Here is a 25,489-nt window from a genome sequence, read left to right as displayed (position 1 = left end):
GAAAATATCTGTGAAATTCACTTTTGCATAAGCTAGCATACAAACAAAAACCTTCAGGGCAAGTACAAGTTCACTTTCTCAAAAGTGTATTCTTTCTTTTCCAGGGGTCAAATATTTACCCCAGGAATAACTCCTTTCTTTACACGTCATCTTTTCAGAGAGGGATTTGATCCTTCACACCTGGAAATAGTTTTACTCCTAGGCAATTATAATCTGGATTTATTTACAGTAACATTTTATGAAATCAAGTGAGTGCCTAAAAGTAAATTTGCCAGGGACATTCAAAACAAAGTTGTCCTGAAACTAAAGCAAGAGAGCTGTGGCACAGTTTGAAAAATAATGCACCTAGATGTCTGCAATAGTCAGAATTACTTGCTGGGCTACAGCAAGTTGTTGGGGAGGGAAAAATAAGGGGCCCATAGATTAATAAAGGGCACAGGAGACTAGCTACTTTGCTAGGCAGTAATTATTATTAGTGTAGCAGGTGCAATGGCACAAGCGCACAGGGGTGTGTGGGGACCACTGCATCAGAATAATGACACTTTTACTTTACAAAAAAGGCATTAAGGTCTATTTTCCTTGCTTGTGTTAGGGCCCAGGGCACCTTTGCTGCAAAAGGGGGATTGGGGAAATACATGGGAATTGATTTTTTTTTTCCTGAAAGGGATATGATCTGTTCCGAGATAGGGGTGATGGCCAGGCATGGTAGGGTATGGAAAGGACAGAACAGGCAGAGGAGACAGCCTGCTCCTCTAGGTCACAACTATCATTAGTGCATCGGGGCCCAGGAGTGTGAGGAGTTTACATTACACCAATTATGAAGTGTAGTTTTTTGGGGGTCAATTTCTGTTTGGTGATTAGCTCTTCTCTAAGTCTCACATTTAGTGTAGATTATGAGCTACAGAAAACATCTATGAAATGATCTTGAAAGCTCTGCCCCCTATGCTCAGTCCTGTCCCTCCACCAATTTTTACAATAAACTTTCAGAGGGAGCTAGACTTTAAAGCAATCTGCTTAAGGGAGGGGAGGGTGTTCATAGCAAAAACATTTTAAGACCTCTGCACTATACAATATTTCTCAACTACAATTCTGAGTTGGGCCTACTCAGCAAATCATTCTACTTAAAGAGGGGTGAGAGGGAAGAGGTCTCAGAGCAAGAAAGTTTGAAGACTGCCGCACTATACAATATCCTTCTAAGCTACCATTCTGCAGCATCAAAAAGCACCAACACTTCAGGTACCACATTATATATGGCCATAGACAGCCTTTTCTAACCACGCCTTCATTCCAAAGACATTTTTTGCTAGTTGTTTAACCATTGTATAAGTGTGAATTGGTAAACTGAGAGCCGGGGGACATTAGCCACAATAAAAGCAAGCTATTCTGCTCTTGCACTCTCTCTCTGCCATCTTAACCTTCCAGCTTCTCCAAGCTGAGATCACCTTCTCTGCTATAGTCAAAAAGAGTGTTGCCTTCATCCACCATCAATAGTAAGAACCTCTGTTTTCTGCAGTGGGCTTGTTGAACATAGACCTTCTCATACCCTTTGATATCCATCCTAGCTTGAACATGAGTTCTGCCCCTCCTCCTAAGGAAATTCTTGTTCTAGCTATAGCTTTATGCTTGGAGCATACTGACGCCAGGTAGCCCTCAATAGCACACCCCCTCCATTTCTATGTGGCAGATTGAATCTGCAACACTTTCGGCTTAAGGAATTTGAAACTTCATCCTAAAAAAATAGCGTTCTTGATGTAGCCAGACAAACTGAAAGGCTGGGACAGTTGAGACTGAAGACTTTTTGCTGCTCTCACATGGTGACCGGAGGATAAGGAAGATGCTGCTCAAGAGAAAGCAAATGTTGCAGAGTGCGTTCATTCAGTGGTCGAAGTGCATTAAAAAAGTATGGAAACTGATGCTGCATGCAGTGGGGGTGGGTCAATAAGTGTGGGGATGGGATCAAAGGAGATGCTAAAACAATAATTATTCTTTAAGTGGTTTTTTTTTTGTCTTTCATTATCAGGTAGCTGCATGTAAAATAACATGAAAATGAGAGGAGTGCAGTGGTAAGAATTTTTATCGCACCTTCCCCCACATAGGGTAAGTATGAAAAATGTAGTATAAAGGGTGCATTACAGGTGCTGCCACTATGCAACCGAGTTAGTGACCAACTGGGAGGGAGTCTCACAAAAGCATAACAATGAAAATGCATCTGTAGCACAATGTCCTTAAGGTTCAAAGAATGAGTCAATTTATTGAAAGAGGTGCAATTTAGTGGTTTAAAAGTTCCATACACAAATGCAGAGAGCAACCAACACGTTTTTTATTCTATGATGACTTTTTCAAGGCTGCAAAATTAACTCCATATAAATGTTTGAATCAATATAATACATATCAAAAATTGATGGACCAGCACCAATGCTTAGCACCCATGTGTGCCATGCATGGGATATCAAATATGGTAGTATACCTACAGGTGTTACAGTCATGTTATAAACCATAAAGACCAGCGTATCAAAAAAGTGCCAAAACGTGGGATGACATTACACATGTAATTATAAAATGTTTGAGGTTAGTGATTTCCTGCTATTTTTGTAGAGTGAAAAGAAAAAGAAAAACACCGAAATTAGTGCAGAGATTGTCCGTGGGTTAAGGAGCCAAGTGCAAAGAAAGTGTCAAAGGGAATCTCAGAGTAATGACAAAAATAGTGAGGGAACAGTAAGAGCCACATAGTACTTCCTGCAGAGAGTAACAGAGGAAGAGATAGAGAGTAAGGTGTTGTACTAACACTACTGAGGAAAACGATGAAAAGATGGACGATAGCTGTCTTTTCAAATAACGTGACTGAAACCAAAAAGAGCACAACTCAATATCTATGTGCATGGGTTACGATTTGCAAACAGGGTCCTTTAACTGTATCTTCACAACCTACCTTCTTTTGTCCAAGACACTAAAGACTTACTAAACCACCTTATGGACTTCACCTGGACAAAGGAATGCTGGTTTGGACCTTAGACATCTGTTCACTCTACACTCCCATCCCCAAGACCTCAGGTTTCTAAGCCGTAAGTTATTTCCTCTCCCTGAGAGATGCCACCTTATTTGAACATATTAACATGCTAATTGAGATGATCACCTTAATACTGGACAATAATGTATTCATTCATAATGGCACCTGGTTTCAATAATGTCAGGGAAAAGCAATGGGTTCCAAATTTTCCCCTTACTTTGCTAACTTGTATGTAGGATAGCTGGGAAAGGTTTACATTTGGTCCAACTGTCCAGCAGATTTAATAAACTATGTGGAGTATTGGGGGAAATACATTGATGTATTAATGATCTGGACAGGTAGCATCAGGGGGTGTGGAATTCCTATAGCCCGACTCCCAGGACATACTGTTTGGGGTCAATGGCAATAGGTTTTCCTGTTTATTTTGACCTTGGGACAAGTAGGCCCCACCCCCCTGCAGCACATTCTCTGACTGCCAGTTTACAGTACTGCGTTATGGATCAGGAAGGGCACTTTCTGCAGTTAAGGTAATATTTTTTGTCAATAAGATAATGCTGTTTGAACTTATGCTTCATGTCAACACCAGGATAGTGCGCGCTCTACGGGCATCTAGAATGCAAAAACCCAACACTCGCAAGATAATGTAATTTATGCATTGTGATGATATGTTATTGTTTAACCTTTTGCATTGCAGAATTCCATCCAAAAGATTCATTTTTAAGGTGCTTATAAATACTGTACATTTACAATGTGTTGCTGCAGACATTCAGAGTGTGTGGTCCCTTTCCAGGGCCTTCTGGAGACTTTCCCTGCAACATGCCTGGGCGTGGTTCTAGGCTGGGCCAAGACTCTATAAAAGAGAGTCAGCCCAACTTCCAGTGCTCACTATTCAGAGGTCCCGGTGCAGAGCAGCAGCTTCTTCCTGAGCTCCTGTCCCGGCGGCCTATTTGGATTTTCCAGGCTTCTGCACTCATCTCTCATTGGTGAACACTGTTTCCAGGCGGTAAGACTGTGTTTGGACATTTCCCAACACCGTGATTGAGAATCTTCATATTCTTGATTTTAATTCTTAAATGAATAACAGATTACTTGTGCGCTGCCATTTTTTGACATTTGTATGGTGGTTTGCAAATAGGGAGGACGCGCAATTTATTCCATAAAGATTTGACTTCGTTATTACATTATTGTTCATTGCGGGCTGATATTTCTTGACATTTACATGATGTTTTACGAGTTGGCAAGACGTGCAACTCGTTTCATGAGCATTTAACTTTGTTGTTCATTGCGCGCTACCTTTTCTTGACATTTACATGGTGGCATTCGAATCGGCGAAACACGCGATTCACTTCTCGTGTGTAATTCATGCTGTTCATTGTGCGCTACCATTTTCTGGCATTTACATGGTGGCATTAGAATCGGCAACACGCGCGATTCTTTCCTTGAGTGTTTTTTCATGTTATTCATTGTGCGCTACCATTTCTTGGCATTTGCATGGTGGCATTTGAATCGGCAAGACGCGCAATTCTTTCCTCGTGTATAAATAATGTAAATTACTGTGCACTACTATTCTAAGACATTTTCTTGGTAGCATTTCAAGTTGACACGTTGCGTGATTTATTCCTTGAATCTACGTTGTGTGATTTCATGGTGCACAATCCTTTATGGTGTTTAATACTGATATAAAAATCGGCAATGTGCGCAATTCACTTCCCAATGTTTTTTCTGAGATGAACACAACAATACCAGAGTTCTAGATGTAATGCTGTGTGTTCCTATCTATATTCTTAAAAGGAGATTCATATGGTTGTTTAGAAATTGCTCAGAGTGTTTCCTGATTCTCATGCTAAAGAAAGTACTCGAATCTGAAAGTCCTATTTAACTTTTCCTGTTTCCTCCTCAGGCATTCGCTCATCTAAAGCCTAGTCAGTTTTAGGACTATTCTAGGGTTGTTCATGTTTTTCGGAAAAGACGAAGCTTAGGAGTTGTAGCATGGTACTGATTTAATGAGATGTAACTTTGATGTTGTGTTTTAACCTTTTGCTTCCTACAGGTCTCCTTCCCAGCTGTTCCCGTCCTAATCCCCTTTTCCCCACTTGGACTCTCTTAGACTCTGTGATAAATCTAATCAGAGTATTGGAGCTGTCTTGTGGTGGAAGTGTTGGGAACGTGCACAGACCCCGAGGATCTGGTGACTCTGACACTTCCTTAATGCAAAGCTTTTCTTCTTAGGGTGAGCGCTCTATGGAAATGTTGTAACCCTGGAATGCACTGCTGACAGTGGCCTCAGTATAAAAATGTGTATGCACCTTTGCAAAGTTTAACAATATGAGGCTATGTATTATGCTCCCAGAATGCTCTCCGATTAGAGGCAAATATTTTCAGAAGCTTGAAAGCAAGATTGATGAGTCTTTGGCTTTCAAATTAAATGTTCACAAAAATACAAATAGAAAACAATCTTTTGATAAACTACTGTGAAATTTTAGCTATCATTTCTGTCAAGCATCATCTACTAAAATGTGCTTGCGGTGCTAATATTGCCAAAAAAATATTCATAAAGGAAAAATCAGTGCAACCAGTTTCAATACAATTCTGGAAAACATGAAAATAAACAATAATTGGCAAAGCCAATAGGTAAGACATTGGTGGTCAGCTTTTTGGTTTTGTCAATGCGTGTCTTGTTTTAACATGATTTTTGTGAAACTTTATTGTTGTGGGAGCTGCGAGACCCTCATATTTATCAACACATTAGCAAAGAGCAATTATGTTTTTGGACTCAGAAAGCACGCGTTACCACAGTAATCTCTGGCACTGAACAACATTCTTTGTGTGCTGATATGCTCCTTGTGAAAGAGCAGAATGATGTCACTCACAGTGAGGCTAGTCTATGGATAGAGAGAAAGACAGAATTTTAATAAAAACAAACAATCCTGGTTAACTTAATACCTAATTAGGAGCCCAATTTTTAATATTGTCACAAAAGTGCACCCATGACAAATGCCCTTGCATTAGTGCAGATTTAAAGCTTTCGTCATTTCACAAGTATTTAAAGAAGTAGGCCAGGAAATCGCATTCCTAGAAAGTATTTGTGAGCTGCATTTTAGCACAAGCAATAATGTATGTGTAGATTTGCTCATGAAAAAAACTGTTGTGAGTTTACAAGTTCACTTTCCCTCCAACCACTGTTTTTTTCCTAAACAAGGAAGTTTCATTTCTGCCCTTGTCAGGAGTACATTTCCAACCTTTCTCAGTATGAGAAAAGATTAAAGAAGACCTGGTGAAAAGCCCTAAAAAATACAAGTTAGTAGGTTTGCATAGACTCCAAAATGCATTCAAACCCTGGAACTATTGCTTATTGCTATTTCCAGCGCCAGTATGTAGATCTCTGGAAAGGTATCAAAAAATGGGAACTGCTAAAATTCAAACTCTACTATAGTATGAGCACTGGCATAATCAGAGAGGCTATTATCCGATCTCTCATATAATTAAATTGTGCCATAATTTATTGCCATACTACATGACAAAAAAGGGACAAGTGGATTTTTTTGCAGGACAAGGAAATTAATGAAACAACCTGTCCCTGGGACAAGAAGATAATTTAATAAATTCTACACCCTTGTGGCAAAGAATCACTATCTGAATGCATTACATTTTTAAACAATAGTACATGATACTTGGTAAGTTCTGTTCTCTTTTTCAAATCTCATTTTATATTATCTTAATAATCACTTATTTTGCGTGCTGGACTTTGGTATGCTGTGACATGAGCAGACTGAGTCTTAGGCGCTATTACATCCCTATATCTGCCCAGCAGCATGGGACTCACTGGACTTTGTTGGGACTCCTCTCTGTCTCTGCTGGGGAAGGACTTCATCCCCCAGCAGGGCTTCCTGTGACATGAGTAGGCAAAATCTTTTAGGTGCTATTAAAGCGCTACACCTGCCCTGCAGCGCAGGACGCTCCCGGGTAAATACCTGACCAAGACTGGGCATGTCTACGCTTCGCTGCATCCAAGTGTGGCCGGGCTGGGACACCCCCTTTTTGGCCTGGTTTTTTTCTTCAAAGGGGATATTGTTTCCCTCCTGGCTCAGGACTTATTGTTTTGCAAGGAGCTAATCATGGGTAAAACGAAACTTGTCAGGTCCATCGATGGGGGACACTGTAACAACATTGGACTCCTTCCTTAACCAAGTGGCAGGTGTTCTGTCGAAGGAGATTGGGTTGAGAGAACACCGCCTGTTCAGGAAAGGGGGCTTTGAGGGCCTACAATCTAATGCCACTTATGAGGATGCGTACGGGGACTGTATTGTGAACGCTAAAAACCAAGATGCTAATCGGGACCAAGGGTTACCCTCACCAGACCCCAGATTTTGTCATCCTGACTCGTTAACTTTAAACAAGCCCCTGATCAAAAGGAAGGGAGGTATGGGGCAAACTAAATCCCCAGCACAAGCCAATAAAACACTGCAGCTGGCCCAAGTTGATTCCTAGTGCATTGATCAACAGTGTGAGAGGATGATGTCTAAACTAAGGGGTCTCCTGAACCACTAGTGGACCGACTGGAAAGTACTAAGTCTAAGTTGTCGGTTCTGTTTGACCAGAAGGCCCACCAGTCTCTGCTAATACACAAGTTATACAATCAATTGCGGTAGGGGCACCGGGGGGGGCAGCAGGGGTGGTAGCAAGACAGTTTATCAGGATGTGGCTGCTGCTACGGCGAGTAAGCTGTCAGTCTTGGGTTCCACCCTCCCCCCCAGCCCACAGGTAGTATCCAACGTGCATAGTGAAGCTCAAAACTATTGACTCCCCAGGCGTGTGGCAGAGAAAGGGGTGTGGGGCAGTATATGAAGAGGGTGATTTCTACTAATATCGCCCCAAAAAAAAAAAAATCCTGGAAAATAGCGGGCCTAGGCAAGAAGGTGACTAACTCCGAGTGGTCGGATCATTTGGGGAGGTACCAAATTATTGGTCTTCAGGAAACCTGGGCAGTTGATTGGGGATTAGATGGGTATCAAGTGTTTGTGGGTGTAGCCAAGCCTTCAAATGCAGATTTCCAATGCTGTTCCAGAGAAGGTGTCATTTCATTCTGTAGTATCCCCATGTTTTCAATCTATTATCTTGGTCTTCAGTTGTGAGTGGGACATTTTCTAGATTAATTTTTACAATATTATTTTTGACAGAAGGGCCTCAGAGATGGTGGATATATTAGGGGAGGAGATTATACGTTTAACCCAGTTCCATGGGAAGCAATTGGAGATTTTATTGGTTGGAGATTTCAAAGCCCACCATTACCCATTATCTATATATTCAAGATGTGGCCTGCTACAGACCACGCACAAGAGGACTGGGTATTTTAGGCATGATAGTTATGGGGTCACCCTGAAACCATCTGTTAGTAAAATATAAGTTGAAAATGTTAAGTGATAATGGGGAAGCTAGAATTCAAAAGACAGCATTTTGAGGCGGGGCTTAATCTACCATTGACTACATCTTAAGTTCAGAGCGGCTAGGGGGCGACCTCAGGGACCTGCAGGTCATACAATCTGGTAATAGCAATCATGCATACATGACCTGCTATTTGAATGGGGTGTGAATAAAGACCCCACTCCACTCCCCTGTAAAGGCAAGGTTCCGACGATTTTGGGTAGGAAAAATGACTATGTGATAAAGTGAGCCAAGGGAGACAAGGCTAGTTTTCTCCCTTCCCTGATTCAGAGTAACCAGCAGAGTGTATCAGTTTGTCTTGTTCCTGCAGATAACCCTAAAGAAATAAAAGATGCATTTGGTGATATAATTAAAGCGATTAGGACTGCTCTTATGTTTTCACAGGCCAGGAAGATTTTTCCAATCTAATGGCTGGTTTGGTAAGAAATGCTCCAAAGCACTATCTGACGTTCATGCCGCTTTGATAGCAGTTCCCAGGGATAAAGTTTTGATTCAATATGCTAGGGCAGAGTACCGGAAAGCCGGGGGAACTAGGCAAAGAGAAATAAGGGATGAGGCATGGGAGGACCTTAGTGCAGCTTCTGAATTGAAAGATAGTGGTGCTTTTTGAGGGGGTTAATGCCTCATGCTGGAAAGCATCCTTGGATCCATCAACAGAGGTACATGTCCAAGAAAGCCAGTGAGTAAAGCATTTTTCTGATATTTTTTGTGTGAACCCAAAGTAGAAGCTACTGGAACCGATTTGCCCAATTCAGATCCTCTTCTGCATCTAAAATTTGAGCTAGCTGTAGTGGAGGAAGCATTGCAGGAGTGTGTGATGGGAAACACCCTGGTCCTGATTGGGTCCTTGCAGATGTGGTTCTGGAAGCTGAGGACCTGTGGGCCCCCATGTTGACTATTTTATTAAATGCAGTTTCCTAGGTTGGTCGCCCTCCCTCATGGCAAACATTCTTGATTATTCTGATCTATGAGAAGGGGGATAGATTCTAGCCCCTGAATTATAGGCCAATGTCCCTCCTCGATTTCATTACAAAGATCGTGGGGCAGGTTTTACTCCTGCAGTTGGAAGCATGGACGAACCTGCACACTGTACTGATAGATACCCAAAATGTGTTTAAGTGGGGTATGGGTACAATAGGTCAGGCACTGAATCTGAATCAGCTGATTTCCAAATATACTGTGGCTAAAAAGGGGACCATGTATTTGTCCTTCATGGATGTCAGCCGCTTTTGATTGCATCATTCATTCTACATTATGGTCCATCATGTTGAAGATGGGGGATTGAAAAGGTCAGCCTTTTTTTTTTTATTTTATTTTTTTTAAATCAGACAGTTGTACTGTGGGGCTCAAACATCAGCCCGCTGTGGGAAAGAGGGGGAGAGCACTGACCCTTTTGACATTAGCTGAGGAGTGAGGAAAGGCTGTGTCCTTGCCCCATTTCTCTTTTATTTGTATGTTAACAACATTAAGGCAGTTCTGATGCTTACTCGTAGGGCTACCCCTTAAGTAGGAACGAGACTTATCCCCCTCTTATTATACACAGATGACGTGGCACTGCTAGCAAGGATGGGCAGGCCTTTCAAGGGCTTATAAAGGATTATAATGCATTTAGGAAGGAGCTTAAGGTTAACCCAAGGAAAATCTTTGTCATGAGATGTGGAAAAAGCCCTAAAAGAAGCCCCACCTTCCTCACTGATAATGCTAAAGTGGAATAGACAGACGTTTTTTCATACCTCAGTGTCCTTTTTGATCAGAGTCTTTCTTCGAATTTGATGATAACCAATAGTGTGACGTTTATTGAGCAGTCTATTTTAGGTATACAGAAATGTTGTATAAAGATAGGGGGCAAACCTGTGACAGAAACTCTGTACACAGCAAGACCATTGCTACTTACTGGGCTGGAGTGTGGGGTATAGTAGATGCAGACAGGATACAGAGTGTAGAAAATGTTTTTTTTTTTTTTAAATAAAATAAAAAATAAAAGAATCCTCCTTGCAGTTCCCCAGAGTTGTTTCAGAGTACTGTTTCATCCTGCACTTGGGATGCCATATATTGAGGAGAAGATGAAAGTTGCCCCGCTTTTGCTATGGATGGCAATATGGGTAGGGGAATCAGCTCCTTTAAATCATTTGATTATAAGCGATTGCTTAAATCTTTCTTCAGCATGTGAAATTCCGTGGTTGGCATACATCAAACAAACACTAAACGATACTGGGTTAGCTGACCTGTTTGTTTCCCTGAATAAGTGTAGCAGTCTCTCAAAAGCCACCTTGAAACAGCCATTTTTTGGAAATAGTGCGGCCAGGAGGGAAGCTACTAATCGTAATAAATCTACAGTTCTTCTACATAAGCAATGATTTTCATTGGCTGATCTGAAGCCATGTTTGGGCACTGTTTGGAATCAGAAGCAGTTATCTATTGACTAGATTTTTTTTTTATTATATCCCGCTGATGGCGGGATTTCCATCAGACTGCTATTCTCATGCCGACCTTCCCCCCCTGTCGATGGGAAATCAACGCAATCATTAAAGCATATTTTGCTTGTTTTATGATCTCCCGAGGCATACACTGCTCCATTCATACCTCAAGCAGTTTACTTTTCAACAATGTAAACCGGCATTGCTTTTTTGTGAAACAGTTACAATCTTTATCCACATGTTTCGTAGCAGCATAATTTTTATGGCGGATTTTAAAAATTAGGAAGGCATCCCCTCTTATATACTGATACCAGTATGAGTTTGGCTCCCTTCTTTAAACAAATGGAGTGAGGGAAGTTTTACATTATTTTGTAATGCTTTTATGTATTTGTTTTTTTTGTTTTTTAGAAAAAGTTATGTATTTTTTTCCATCTGTTATGGATTTGTACCCTATGCACTTTTATGCAGCAGTTGTGCTGTGAAGAGTATATTTTTATTGACTGACTTACTTTGACGCTCACTTATACTGACTTTTCAGAATGGTCCCCGTTGTTACCATTATCGGCACAATCTGACTAATATTCATTCCATGATCAGAATTAGGTATGTGCTTCTTCCTGAAGCTTTGGTTCTGATTTTCTTGTGTGGTTTATCTTTACTAGCTCATGCAACTCAATTGTTTTCCCTGTTTCCCACCACAGGCTGAGTCAAATCTAACAGGGACATCCTATTTAAGCTGGACCCTGTTTGCATAACGAAACCCACGCACATTGATACTGAGCTGTGCTCTTTACTTTATGGTTTCAGCAACATTATTTGAAAAGACAAGTAATATCCATAATTTCACATTTTTCTGAAGGAGTGCTGGTACACCTTTCTATCCCTTCCTCTGTTACTCTCTGCATGAAGCACAATGTGGCACAAGCCATTCCCTCGCTAACTTTGTCATTACTCCCAGATTCCCTTTGGCACTTAGTCTTTGCACTTGGATCCTTAACCTACGGACATTAGTTGCACTCATTCCCTTGTTGTTTTTCCACTTGACTTGAGAATAGCATGAAATCACTAACCTCAATCATTTTATATTTATACTTGTAATGTCCTCCCGCGCTTTGGCATTTTTTTGATAAGCTGGTCTTTATGGCTTGTTATCACAAGACTGCAACACCTGTAGGTATACTACCGTATTTGGTATCCCATGCATGGCACACATGGGTGGTGGTTCATCAATTTTTGTTGTGTATTATATAGATTCAAACACTTACATGATGTTTGTTAATTTTGCAGTCTCGAAAAAGTCGTCAGATCAAACACGTGTCAGCTGCTACCTGTGTTTGTGTATGGAACTTTTGAACCACTGAATTGCATCTCTTTCAATAAATGGACTCACGCTTTGAAGTTTAAGAACTTGTGTGCCCCAGACGCATTTTCATATAAAATAACACTTAAATGAAAAAAATAAGTTAAAATGTTGTTACTCATTGAAAATGCACTATAGTACATTATGAAACCTCTATTAATGGACTGCAGAGGTCTGTCTGTGTGCAATCAGAGAGCCACAGAATTAAGTCTAGGTTGGTGCAATGGAGAAAAGTGAAGTGTATTTATAGTGCAACGAGATCACAGTCTGTGACAGAAAGCATTGTGAATACAAGAATGTGGAATTCCTATCGCCCGATGCCCGGGACATATTGTTTGGGGTCAAGGGCACAAGTGTTCATGTTTATTTTGTCCTTGGGACAAGTAGGCCCAACCCGCTGCAGCACAAACTCTTTGGCTATCAGTTTACAGAGAACGGAACAGTGTGCAGTTGAGGTAATGTGTGTCCATATGTTAATGCTGTTTGAACGTGTATTTATGGTTCATTCATGAAAAGCCTTCATTATTAGGGTGAGCGCTGTAAATAAACATTTTAAGGTCACACTGCACTACGGACAGTGGTTCCAGTAAAAAAAAACATGCATGCAAATGTTTGCAGAAGCTTGTAAGCAAGAGTGATTCTTTGATTTCAAAATAAAGTGTTCTGAAAAAAAATGCAAGTAGGAAAAAAAAAAAAGTTTCACTACTATGAAATTTTAGGTGCTACTTCTTTGAAGGGTCATTTAGTCAAATGTGTTGCTGCCTCCCAGTATTTGAAAAAAAAAAATAATAATAATAATCAGTGTAGCCATTTTCAAGATTATGGGAAGTATGAAAATAAACAAGCACTGGCAAAGACAACCGATCCAACATTTTTTCTGAGTCTTTTGGTTTTGTCAATGCATGTCTTGTTTTGACATGGCTTTTGTAACTTTATTGTTGTGGGAGCTGCCTAGCTCTCACAATTGTAACAAAGAATGGTAAAAAGAAAAAACGATTTTGGTTTCAAAAAGCACATATTGCCACCAGTGGCGTAACAAAGGACACGCAGCCCCCTTTCCAGGGGCCCCCTCAGCACAGCACCTGCCCCGAGTGAGTCTGGTAGAAGGGGGAGGGCGGGCCCTCCATGTTCTTTGCAGGGGAGTCCCCTCCAGTTTTGTTACACCACTGATTGCCACAGTAGTTTCTGGCACTGAACAAAACTACTTTGTGTGCCAATATGCTCCTTGTGGAAGAGCAGAATGCAATCACTTATAGTGAAGCCAGCCGATAGAGAGAGTAATAAAAGCAAACTGTTTTTGTTAACACCAGACCTAATTAGGAACCCAATACTGAAAGAAAGTCACAAAAATGCACCTATAGTATATGTCTTTGAATTAGTGGCTTTCATGAATTCACAAGAACTTACAGAAGTAGACCAGGAAATCTACTCCTAGAAAGTATTTATGAACTGTATTTTAACATGAGCAAATATACATGTGCAGATTCCCTCTTGTGAAAAATCCGTTGAGCGTTTACAATTTCACTTCCCTCCAACCACTTTTTTCACCAACCCTGGAAGAACTTCTACTTCTGCCATTGTCAGGAGTAAATTCCCAACCTTTCTTATTACAGGAAAAGATTAGAGAAGAGATGGTGAAAATCCTTAAAACACGCAACTTATTAAGTTTGCAGACTTAAAGGCATTCCAGCCCTGGAAATATCGCTTACTGCTTCCTTCAGCACCAGTATGTAGATCTGCAGAAAGGTGGCAATATAAGGAAACTGCTATATTAGGGATTGAATTTGCAAGTATTCAAGCCCTGCTATAACAGTAGCCCTGGCATAATCAGAGAGGCCATTATCGGAGCTCTTAAGTAATTAGATTGCTGTTAGAATTTCTCGCTGCACTACATGGCACAAAAGGGACAAGTCAATTTTTTTTTTTTACAGGACAAAGTAGATTTAAGACGCAACCTGTCCCATGGACAAGTAGATATTTTATTAAATTCCACACCCCTGTGAATATGTAATTCATTATTTTAAACTTGTATTACATACTATCAGACTGCTACAAAATGTTTAAGATATACAGATTTTTGTAATACCCAGATTGCATTGAATACAATTGCTTTTAAACATTGTCCTTTCAACAACTGCAGGTGTAGTAAGTGCAATATAGATACATTTACAATTAAAAGCAATCACTTAACAGCTCAGTTGTCAACTCTTTGAACTACCAAGCGAAAAGGTTAAGTCTTAGTCATCACAAAGCTTCAAGTGATTAGGTCAAATTAAAGTCAGTGGTGGCTCCAAGGCATCCTTTAAATATTAGATTAACCCGTCGTGCACATTTACATTTCTTTCAGCAAGCAGCCACCCTGGCAGAACTGCTTCTTTAGCAGACTGCTCTGTTTCAGTTTCACCACACAGGAGACTCAGTAAATGGCACTTTAGCTGAAGCATTTAAACTGTCAGAATTAACCGTCCCAGTAGGGTTGTCTTTTTTTTTTACAAAAAGAAGAGGAATGGCGTTTCATAAATCAAAAGTATAGGCAATCCCACCCACTTCAACCACTGGGTTCATTAAAATAAATGAAACTACAGAACTCCGAAGCCACTTCAAGACCAGTGGCAATAGGTAAAGTTGGTTCTGAGGCAGAGTCATAGAGCAAAATGTATCCAGAAGATCAACATTCAGCAGTCGAAGTACATTAAAAAAAAAAAAAAAAAGTATGGAAACTATGATGCTGTATGCAATGGTGGCAGGGTCAGTGAGAATGGGATGGGGTCAAAGGTGTGGCTAAAAAAAAAAAAACTAAATATTCTCCTTCAAGTAGCTACATATATAATAACTCACTGAATGAATGAAAGAAAGTTCACTTAATCAGTGGCAAGCACAATATTGTGTGTTACAACACCTCTATTAGTTAATTCACTGAGAGGTCTGTGTGTAACCAGAAAGCCACAGAATGAAATCTTGGTTGGTAAAATGGAGAATTTTGGCTTGTGTGTTGTTAGTGCTACGAGGGCCCAGCCCTTGACAGGAAGCAGAGTACAAGAATCATTATGTTAAACTTGCACTATAGGCCATATAAAGCCGACTGCTACCAAATGTGCAAAACAATTTCATATAAAATGGTGCTTCCAAAATATAGGTTTCAGTAGTACCCAGACTGAAGGTAATGATGTAACTGCCCAGAAAAGCACACACTGCACTTCTCAGCTAGTAACTCTGTGGCACTACCAGTCCAAGAATAATTTTTTGTCATTGCAAAGCTTTATTTGATTCGATCAATTAAACCAGTCCCTGCTTCCAAGCCACCTTTACATTTGCAAATTTACCAGTTGGGAGAATTTGCATCTCTTTCAGAGAGAAGGCACCCTGGCAATAAGGCCTGTTCATGGTTAAGCTGCTCATCCCTCCCTCGATTTCACAGAGCAGAAGACTCCCTGAATTAAACTTACGCTGAAACATTTGCACGACAGGAGTTCACCGTTCCGGGAAGGTTGTCTTAATAATAAGTAGGGAGACGTTTTTTCATAAATTAAAAAAGCAGGGACACGTCGTGCCCCTCGAATCCGGTTCACTTCGTCTACTGACAACATTTAAAATAAATGCCTCGTATGCACAGAAATTGGTACGGTGACAGTATACCGGAACCTAGCTGACCTTGGCACGGACATGACGGCGCGCAGTCTTAAAAAGAACGTCTGTTAGCATTACCGCCTGGGCCTGACTATAGCCGCTTTCTCGCGCAGCGCTGCCCGCGAGCCACGCTCCCTATCTCTAAAACAGCCGTTACTTATAGCTCGCTCACCTTGCGAGACCGTAACCTCCGGGAGTCAGAAGAGATGGCAGCTTAGGGAGACACGCCGCGAAGGGCAGGATGGGAAATCACGCATGCGCACCGCTTCAAAACGTGAATGGCTGTTACTAGCTGAATGATGGGAAGTCGTGGTAGTCCAGAGAACCGAGACATATCCGAAGCATTCATGTTCAAAATTTCAAAAAAAATTAAATATAACTGAGCTATGAAAAAGGGAACGCACTTGGATCGTTGTAAAGTTTGAGGAAAGTGTTCGCAGGAGTGGACATAATTAGGCAGAAGGAAGACTGGAGCGGCTACTACGGTCTTATTTGGACGTAGAAACCGACGGCCATGTTGGATGAGGATGCCCTGGTTTTCTAGCCGGAGGCGAGGGCGGGTCCCTTGACGCTCAGATCACTGTATGCAACGGACCCGGCCTTACTCCATTGTCTTTCAATTACATGACTTCTTGTGTTATGCATTTATTTTGTAGTTTTAGAAAACGCCACCCAACTCCTTTCGGTTACTTAGAAGCCCTGTTTCAGTTTGACAGAAGAGTCAAGGATGGGTCGAGTTTGATTATGTTGTCAGATCCTCTGTTCTGTTCTGGTTCGAGCAGCGCGCGGTAATACGCCGGCCGCAATGCCGGTTTTCGTTGGCGGAGGTATCGCACGGGCCGCAGTGCGCGGTTGAAAGAAATACACACCGGACACACACTTGGACCGTTACGCTGATTGGCTCTCCTCGACCTGGGTCGGAACCCCCGTAGGTGCCACTTCTCCCTCTCTGACATCGTCCCTGTTGCCTGTATGACTATTCTTTAGTTCACTCCCCAGGAAAAAACCTGGTCGCTCTAGATCTTCATCTTCTCCCTCATGGCTGCGATCATTTCCGCTCCTTTGATGGATAGGGTGATCTCCGTGGTATTTTTTGAAACATGAGATGTTCCTGGTCACCATCTCGTTTCCTCTGGTGACTGTCACTAGCGTCCCTTTTACTCGAGTGATAGTCCATAGGCCCGTTTCAAAAGTTGTTCTAAATTTTCCGGCCGGATGTCGATTCTTCATGAGTACCACCTCACCTATACTCAGATATCGGGTATGCGCTCTCCTTTTCCTTGACATTCTCTCATTTTGGACCTGTCTCTGTCGTAGTCTCGCTTCCACTCGTTTTTGCCTATTTTTGAATTGTCCTGGTGTCTCTGTGAGGGTTTCCACTTGGTGAATTGTATCCCTTATTTGTCTTGGCATGCAAATCTGACTCGGGGGCACACCAGTTGTACTGTGAGGGGGCAGTCGATATTCTCTCAAAAACTCAAATATCGCGCAGTCTATATTTTTCTCTCTCACCACCGCAATCCTCAGTACCTTGTTGAGGGTCCGCATGAACCTTTCAGCCTCACCATTGGCTTGAGGCCATCGTGGAGTGATTTTTCTGTGGTGGATGCCATGCGATGCCAGATATGCTGCAAACTCGTTGCTCGAAAATGGGGGACCGTTGTCAGTTCGTAGTTCCTGCATCAACCCATGCGTAGCCATTATTTTCTCTGTACATGGTATTACCTTTTCCGTGACTGTAGACTCTAAAACTTCGACCTCTGGATATTTTGGGAAATCGTCAATCACTACTAGCATATGTCTTCCATCCGGTAAACTTCCAAGATCCGCACTTGCTCTCTGCCAGGGCGTTGCCGGGATAGATTCGGTGATGATGGGGGGCGGCGGATCCATCGGCCCTGCCAGTTGACACGCGTGGCACCTCTGTATGATCTTCTCTACCCAGGTGTCTAGGTCAGGGAACCACACTTTGCTTCTCAGTCGAGCTTTTGTTTTGACCACGCCCTGATGAGCAATGTGGGCCAACTCGACGGTTCTTTGTCTCAGGCGGTCCGGAATAACTAGCCGACTTCCTCTCAACAGGCAGTTTTCCGGCGACACGGCCAGCTCCTGCCTGACTCGAAACAATGCCTGCATATTGTGGTTGGCTTCCTCGGTTCTTAGATTCAGATTCTGCTTCAACAAATGCCATCTCCCATCGCTGACACAGGATATTGCCAATTGTAATACCTCATCTTCCTTTGTTGCGTCTTGTATTTCTTTCAGGGACATGGGCAGTGGCCGCGACCTCTCCACTATCAACCTCACGTACTCCTCCGTACTCTCGATCTCCTCACTTTCACGTCCAGTAATAGGTCTTGCATGCCAAGACAAATAGTCTGCTGGGTTTTGTGCCCCTGGGCGATATACCACAGCAAACTGATACCCTTGTAGTTGGAGAATCCATTTTTCAATTCTCGGGGGAGGCTGTGAGGCTGTTTTATTAAATAACGGTATCAGCGGCTTGTGATCGGTGTATATCGTGAATGGGTGACCACAGATATATAGATGATAGTGGCGACAGGCCCAGTTAACTGCTAGCGCCTCCTTTTCTATGTGTGAATATCTTTGTTCCGTTTCTGTCAATGCTCGACTGGCATACGCCACAGGGGCCCAGTCACCTTCCTTTTTCTTTTGAGACAACACGGCTCCAAGACCTGTGGGGCTCGCATCCACTGATAGTTCTGTTTCTTTTGCTGGGTCAAAAAAAAACAGAGTCGTCTCTGCCGATAGTGCCCGTTTTGTGTCCTGAAATGCCTTTTCTTGTGTATCGTTCCACTCCCACGGAGTATGAGCCTTGGTGAGCTCCTTGAGGGGAGCCGTGAGGGAGGTTAGATTGGGAATGAACCTCCTGCAATAAGTTACCATCCCCAGGAAACTTCGCACACCGGTGACTGTAGTGGGTGGTGGTGCTGATTTTATGTCTGCCACCTTTTCTGGGTCCGGCCGAACTCCTTTTTCTGAGAAGTGATATCCGAAGAAAGCTATGTCTTTTCTCAAAAATTCGCACTTCTCGCGATGTAATGTTAGTCCATTTTCGTGCAGTCGTTGGAATGCTGCTCGTAATCTCTGCATGTGCATCTCCACTGTGGGTGCATGTACCAGGATATCATCAGTCACATTTAGGACTCCCTCCAGGCCAGCTAAAACTCCTCTGGTGGTGTCCTGGAAGACTTCGGCTGCGCTGGCAATCCCGAAACTCAGGCATCGGTATCGGCGTAGTCCCACATGGGTAGAGAATGTGGTGATAGCTCTAGACTCCGGAGCCAACATTATTTGGTGGTATCCGGCTCGTAGATCCATTTTTGAGAACCACTTGGACCCACTGACCTCTGCCACTATGTCATCGACTGTCGGGGTGAGGTGACGCTCCCTCCTGATGGCTACGTTTGGGAGGCGCATATCTACGCATATGCGTACCTCCCCTGGTTGCTTCGGCTTTCTAGTGACCACTATGGGTGACACCCATGGGGTTGGCCCTTCTACTTTCTCAATTATGTCCGCTTCCTCTAGTTTCTTTAGTTCCGCCTCCACTTGTGGGCGGAGATGAAATGCAATTCGCCGGTGTTTCAGAGCGACTGGTTCTATGGACTTATCTATGTGTAGCTTTACTTGACGGTCTTTCAGGCAGCCAATTCCTTGGAATATATCTGCGTATTCTTCCTGTAGACTTTCTAACTCCCCGACGTGAATGCTAAATGCGAATGTCACCAGTTTCAACTCTTCTGCAGTACGGCAGCTGAGCAGCATTCCGGTTCCTATTTTGGTGACATACACCTTGGATTGTACCTTTACTTCCTCATGATTGATGTCCGTCACGAAGACTCCTGCCATTGGGAGAGGCCGGGTTGATCCGAATGCGAATACTTGTACTGTGGTGCGTCGCAGAGGGGGGCGACGCGGCATTTTGTCGAAGTCAGATTGTGCCAGTATATTAATTGACGCCCCCGTATCAATGAGGGCCGTAACTTGGTGTCCCGCTACTGTGACTTGGCACTTGGGAATTTTATTTCGGCTTGTACAGCCTGGTTTCGTTGCATGGATTATGTACACAGTACCTTCTGGCTCATCATCATCATCCATGTCAGGAATGAGATCTGGTGGTTGTACCGCCTTGGATCCTTGACTTGTCTTTTGTCTATCTCCTCTTGATCTGGTGTTAGATCGACAAACTTTTGCGAAGTGATTACGTTTTTGACAGTTGGCGCATTGTTTTCCTAGAGCCGGGCATTTCCCTTGGTGTGGGAATGATCCTCCACACATGTAGCATGATCGTTGCGCCCCTGTCGTTTTTGTTCTGTCTTTCTTTTTCGTCATACTGTCTGATGCTCTGAGATTTACCGGTTCCGTTTTTATGGTTTGTGCAAGCGCTGTTTCCATGTGTGCGGCTCTTACCCTGGACAGCTCTTTTGACCTGCCCACCGTCAGCATGTTAGCCATCGTCATACCTGGGATCTGAAGGATGTGCTCTCTTAATTTTGTTGAGTGGCATCCTTGGATGAATTGTGCTCTTATCTCATCATCTGGGTCAGGCAGTGTGCACGTGCTTGCTAGTTCCTTTAACCTTGCATAGTATGTATCTACTGATTCATCTGAGCTTTGTCTGGCCTGTCGCAGGAGGAATCGTTCATAGTCTGGATTTGCCATTGGTTCAAAGTATGCAGTTATTGCCCTTTTCAGCGTTCGGTACGTGAATGGGGGCCCTTCTTCAGCCACTGTCTTGCTGACTCTGTGCAGCATCACTCCTCCCATGTTCAAAAGCATTGGTCTTTGTCTATCCGGGTCTAGTGCGACCGCTGCGAAGTAATTTTCTAACCATTCCACCCATGACTTCCACTTTGCGGCCTGTGCTGATGGGGGTCCTTCCATAATAAAAGGCTCTATGACTGGGAATGTAGCCATTTTTTTTTTTTTTTTTTTTTTGTGCACCCCCTCTTTATGTCCTTGACTCCTGTCAATTTTTCCTGCCTTTTTGTTGTTGTTCTTCTTTGTTTGCTCAGTTATGTCTTTATTTTACTCCTCTGTCCCCTCTTTTTTTTTTGTGCCCTCTTAGGCCCAGATGTCTGTGCCCCTTCGTTTGTGAGCCTCACTCTCTCTCTCACCTCCTTTCTGTGTGGGGTCCGTCAGCCGGTCTCCAAGGGTCGTTTTGGGAGCAGTATTCTTTCTTTCTTTCCGAGCGCACGTCCCGCTAGAGCTGTAGCTCACTCCGGTATTGCCAGGTAAAGATAAACTGTGCCTCGCGTCGATTTGCTTCAGCGTGTTTTTTTTTTCTTGCGCGCGTTTCAACTTCCGTGTTCACACCGCTGCTTTTCCCCACGTGGGTTCGAACAACACCGCCTTCGTCGCCAATTTGTTCTGTTCTGGTTCGAGCAGCGCGCGGTAATACGCCGGCCGCAATGCCGGTATCGCACGGGCCGCAGTGCGCGGTTGAAAGAAATACACACCGGACACACACTTGGACCGTTACGCTGATTGGCTCTCCTCGACCTGGGTCGGAACCCCCGTAGGTGCCACTTCTCCCTCTCTGACATCGTCCCTGTTGCCTGTATGACTATTCTTTAGTTCACTCCCCAGGAAAAAACCTGGTCGCTCTAGATCTTCATCTTCTCCCTCATGGCTGCGATCATTTCCGCTCCTTTGATGGATAGGGTGATCTCCGTGGTATTTTTTGAAACATGAGATGTTCCTGGTCACCATCTCGTTTCCTCTGGTGACTGTCACTAGCGTCCCTTTTACTCGAGTGATAGTCCATAGGCCCGATTCAAAAGTTGTTCTAAATTTTCCGGCCGGATGTCGATTCTTCATGAGTACCACCTCACCTATACTCAGATATCGGGTATGCGCTCTCCTTTTCCTTGACATTCTCTCATTTTGGACCTGTCTCTGTCGTAGTCTCGCTTCCACTCGTTTTTGCCTATTTTTGAATTGTCCTGGTGTCTCTGTGAGGGTTTCCACTTGGGGAATTGTATCCCTTATTTGTCTTGGCATGCAAATCTGACTCGGGGGCACACCAGTTGTACTGTGAGGGGGCAGTCGATATTCTCTCAAAAACTCAAATATCGCGCAGTCTATATTTTTCTCTCTCACCACCGCAATCCTCAGTACCTTGTTGAGGGTCCGCATGAACCTTTCAGCCTCACCATTGGCTTGAGGCCATCGTGGAGTGATTTTTCTGTGGTGGATGCCATGCGATGCCAGATATGCTGCAAACTCGTTGCTCGAAAATGGGGGACCGTTGTCAGTTCGTAGTTCCTGCATCAACCCATGCGTAGCCATTATTTTCTCTGTACATGGTATTACATTTTCCGTGACTGTAGACTCTAAAACTTCGACCTCTGGATATTTTGAGAAATCGTCAATCACTACTAGCATATGTCTTCCATCCGGTAAACTTCCAAGATCCGCACTTGCTCTCTGCCAGGGCGTTGCCGGGATAGATTCGGTGATGATGGGGGGCGGCGGATCCATCGGCCCTGCCAGTTGACACGCGTGGCACCTCTGTATGATCTTCTCTACTCAGGTGTCTAGGTCAGGGAACCACACTTTGCTTCTCAGTCGAGCTTTTGTTTTGACCACTCCCTGGTGAGCAATGTGGGCCAACTCGACGGTTCTTTGTCTCAGGCGGTCCGGAATAACTAGCCGACTTCCTCTCAACAGGCAGTTTTCCGGCGACACGGCGAGCTCCTGCCTGTCTCGAAACAATGCCTGCATATTGTGGTTGGCTTCCTCGGTTCTTAGATTCAGATTCTGCTTCAATAAATGCCATCTCCCATCGCTGACACAGGATATTGCCAATTGCAATACCTCATCTTCCTTTGTTGCGTCTTGTATTTCTTTCAGGGACATGGGCAGTGGCCGCGACCTCTCCACTATCAACCTCACGTACTCCTCCGTACTCTCGATCTCCTCACTTTCACGTCCAGTAATAGGTCTTGCATGCCGAGACAAATAGTCTGCTGGGTTTTGTGCCCCTGGGCGATATACCACAGCAAACTGATACCCTTGTAGTTGGAGAATCAATTTTTCAATTCTCGGGGGAGGCTGTGAGGCTGTTTTATTAAATAACGGTATCAGCGGCTTGTGATCGGTGTATATCGTGAATGGGTGACCACAGATATATAGATGATAGTGGCGACAGGCCCAGTTAACTGCTAGCGCCTCCTTTTCTATGTGTGAACATCTTTGTTCCGTTTCTGTCAATGCTCGACTGGCATACGCCACAGGGGCCCAGTCACCTTCCTTTTTCTTTTGAGACAACACGGCTCCAAGACCTGTGGGGCTCGCATCCACTGATAGTTCTGTTTCTTTTGCTGGGTCAAAAAAAAACAGAGTCGTCTCTGCCGATAGTACCCGTTTTGTGTCCTGAAATGCCTTTTCTTGTGTATCGTTCCACTCCCACGGAGTATGAGCCTTGGTGAGCTCCTTGAGGGGAGCCGTGAGGGAGGTTAGATTGGGAATGAACCTCCCGCAATAAGTTACCATCCCCAGGAAACTTCGCACACCGGTGACTGTAGTGGGTGGTGGTGCTGATTTTATGTCTGCCACCTTTTCTGGGTCCGGCCGAACTCCTTTTTCTGAGAAGTGATATCCGAAGAAAGCAATGTCTTTTCTCAAAAATTCGCACTTCTCGCGATGTAATTTTAGTCAATTTTCGTGCAGTCGTTGGAATGCTGCTCGTAATCTCTGCATGTGCATCTCCACTGTGGGTGCATGTACCAGGATATCATCAGTCACATTTAGGACTCCCTCCAGGCCAGCTAAAACTCCTCTGATGGTGTCCTGGAAGACTTCGGCTGCGCTGGCAATCCCGAAACTCAGGCATCGGTATCGGCGTAGTCCCACATGGGTAGAGAATGTGGTGATAGCTCTAGACTCCGGAGCCAACATTATTTGGTGGTATCCGGCTCGTAGATCCATTTTTGAGAACCACTTGGACCCACTGACCTCTGCCACTATGTCATCGACTGTCGGGGTGAGGTGACGCTCCCTCCTGATGGCTACGTTTGGGAGGCGCATATCTACACATATGCGTACCTCCCCTGGTTGCTTCGGCTTTCTAGTGACCACTATGGGTGACACCCATGGGGTTGGCCCTTCTACTTTCTCAATTATGTCCGCTTCCTCTAGTTTCTTTAGTTCCGCCTCCACTTGTGGGCGGAGATGAAATGCAATTCGCTGGTGTTTCAGCGCGACTGGTTCTATGGACTTATCTATGTGTAGCTTTACTTGACGGTCTTTCAGGCAGCCAATTCCTTGGAATATATCTGCGTATTCTTCCTGTAGACTTTCTAACTCCCCGACGTGAATGCTAAATGCGAATGTCACCAGTTTCAACTCTTCTGCAGTACGGCAGCTGAGCAGCATTCCGGTTCCTATTTTGGTGACATACACCTTGGATTGTACCTTTACTTCCTCATGATTGATGTCCGTCACGAAGACTCCTGCCATTGGGAGAGGCCGGGTTGATCCGAATGCGAATACTTGTACTGTGGTGCGTCGCAGAGGGGGGCGACGTGGCATTTTGTCGAAGTCAGATTGTGCCAGTATATTAATTGACGCCCCCGTATCAATGAGGGCTGTAACTTGGTGTCCCGCTACTGTGACTTGGCACTTGGGAATTTTATTTCGGCTTGTACAGCCTGGTTTCGTTGCATGGATTATGTACACAGTACCTTCTGGCTCATCATCATCATCCATGTCAGGAATGAGATCTGGTGGTTGTACCGCCTTGGCTCCTTGACTTGTCTTTTGTCTATCTCCTCTTGATCTGGTGTTAGATCGACAAACTTTTGCGAAGTGATTCAGTTTTTGACAGTTGGCGCATTGTTTTCCTAGAGCCGGGCATTTCCCTTGGTGTGGGAATGATCCTCCACACATGTAGCATGATCGTTGCACCCCTGTCGTTTTTGTTCTGTCTTTGTTTTTCGTCATACTGTCTGATGCTCTGACATTTACCGGTTCCGTTTTTATGGTTTGTGCAAGCGCTGTTTCCATGTGTGCGGCTCTTACCCTGGACAGCTCTTTTGACCTGCCCACCGTCAGCATGTTAGCCATCGTCATACCTGGGATCTGAAGGATGTGCTCTCTTAATTTTGTTGAGTGGCATCCTTGGATGAATTGTGCTCTTATCTCATCATCTGGGTCAGGCAGTGTGCACGTGCTTGCTAGTTCCTTTAACCTTGCATAGTATGTATCTACTGATTCATCTGAGCTTTGTCTGGCCTGTCGCAGGAGGAATCGTTCATAGTCTGGATTTGCCATTGGTTCAAAGTATGTAGTTATTGCCCTTTTCAGCGTTCGGTACGTGAATGGGGGCCCTTCTTCAGCCACTGTCTTGCTGACTCTGTGCAGCATCACTCCTCCCATGTGCAAAAGCATTGGTCTTTGTCTATCCGGGTCTAGTGCGACCGCTGCGAAGTAATTTTCTAACCATTCCACCCATGACTTCCACCTTGCGGCCTGTGCTGATGGGGGTCCTTCCATAATAAAAGGCTCTATGACTGGGAATGTAGCCATTTTTTTTTTTTTATTTTTTTTTGTGCACCCCCTCTTTATGTCCTTGACTCCTGTCAATTTTTCCTGCCTTTTTGTTGTTGT

At 43.7% G+C, this 25,489-nt stretch overlaps 1 protein-coding gene across 1 annotated transcript in view; it reads right to left on the bottom strand.

Moving 5' to 3' along the window:
• The window catches only part of ATP5PF (ATP synthase peripheral stalk subunit F6), a 39,201-nt gene extending 23,046 nt beyond the window's left edge, over positions 1 to 16,155 (bottom strand). The window contains exon 1 of the mRNA XM_069204088.1: positions 16,026 to 16,155. The gene's annotated coding sequence lies outside the window, so the exon portion shown is untranslated. The remainder of the gene's footprint in view (positions 1 to 16,025) is intronic.
• Between the last annotated feature and the right edge of the window lie 9,334 nt (positions 16,156 to 25,489).

Source organism: Pleurodeles waltl, chromosome 8 (genome assembly GCF_031143425.1).
Source record: "Pleurodeles waltl isolate 20211129_DDA chromosome 8, aPleWal1.hap1.20221129, whole genome shotgun sequence".
Taxonomy (NCBI): Eukaryota; Metazoa; Chordata; class Amphibia; order Caudata; family Salamandridae; genus Pleurodeles; species Pleurodeles waltl.
The sequence above is the reverse complement of the archived record's forward strand: the minus strand, read 5'-3'. Positions and strand labels throughout refer to the sequence as shown.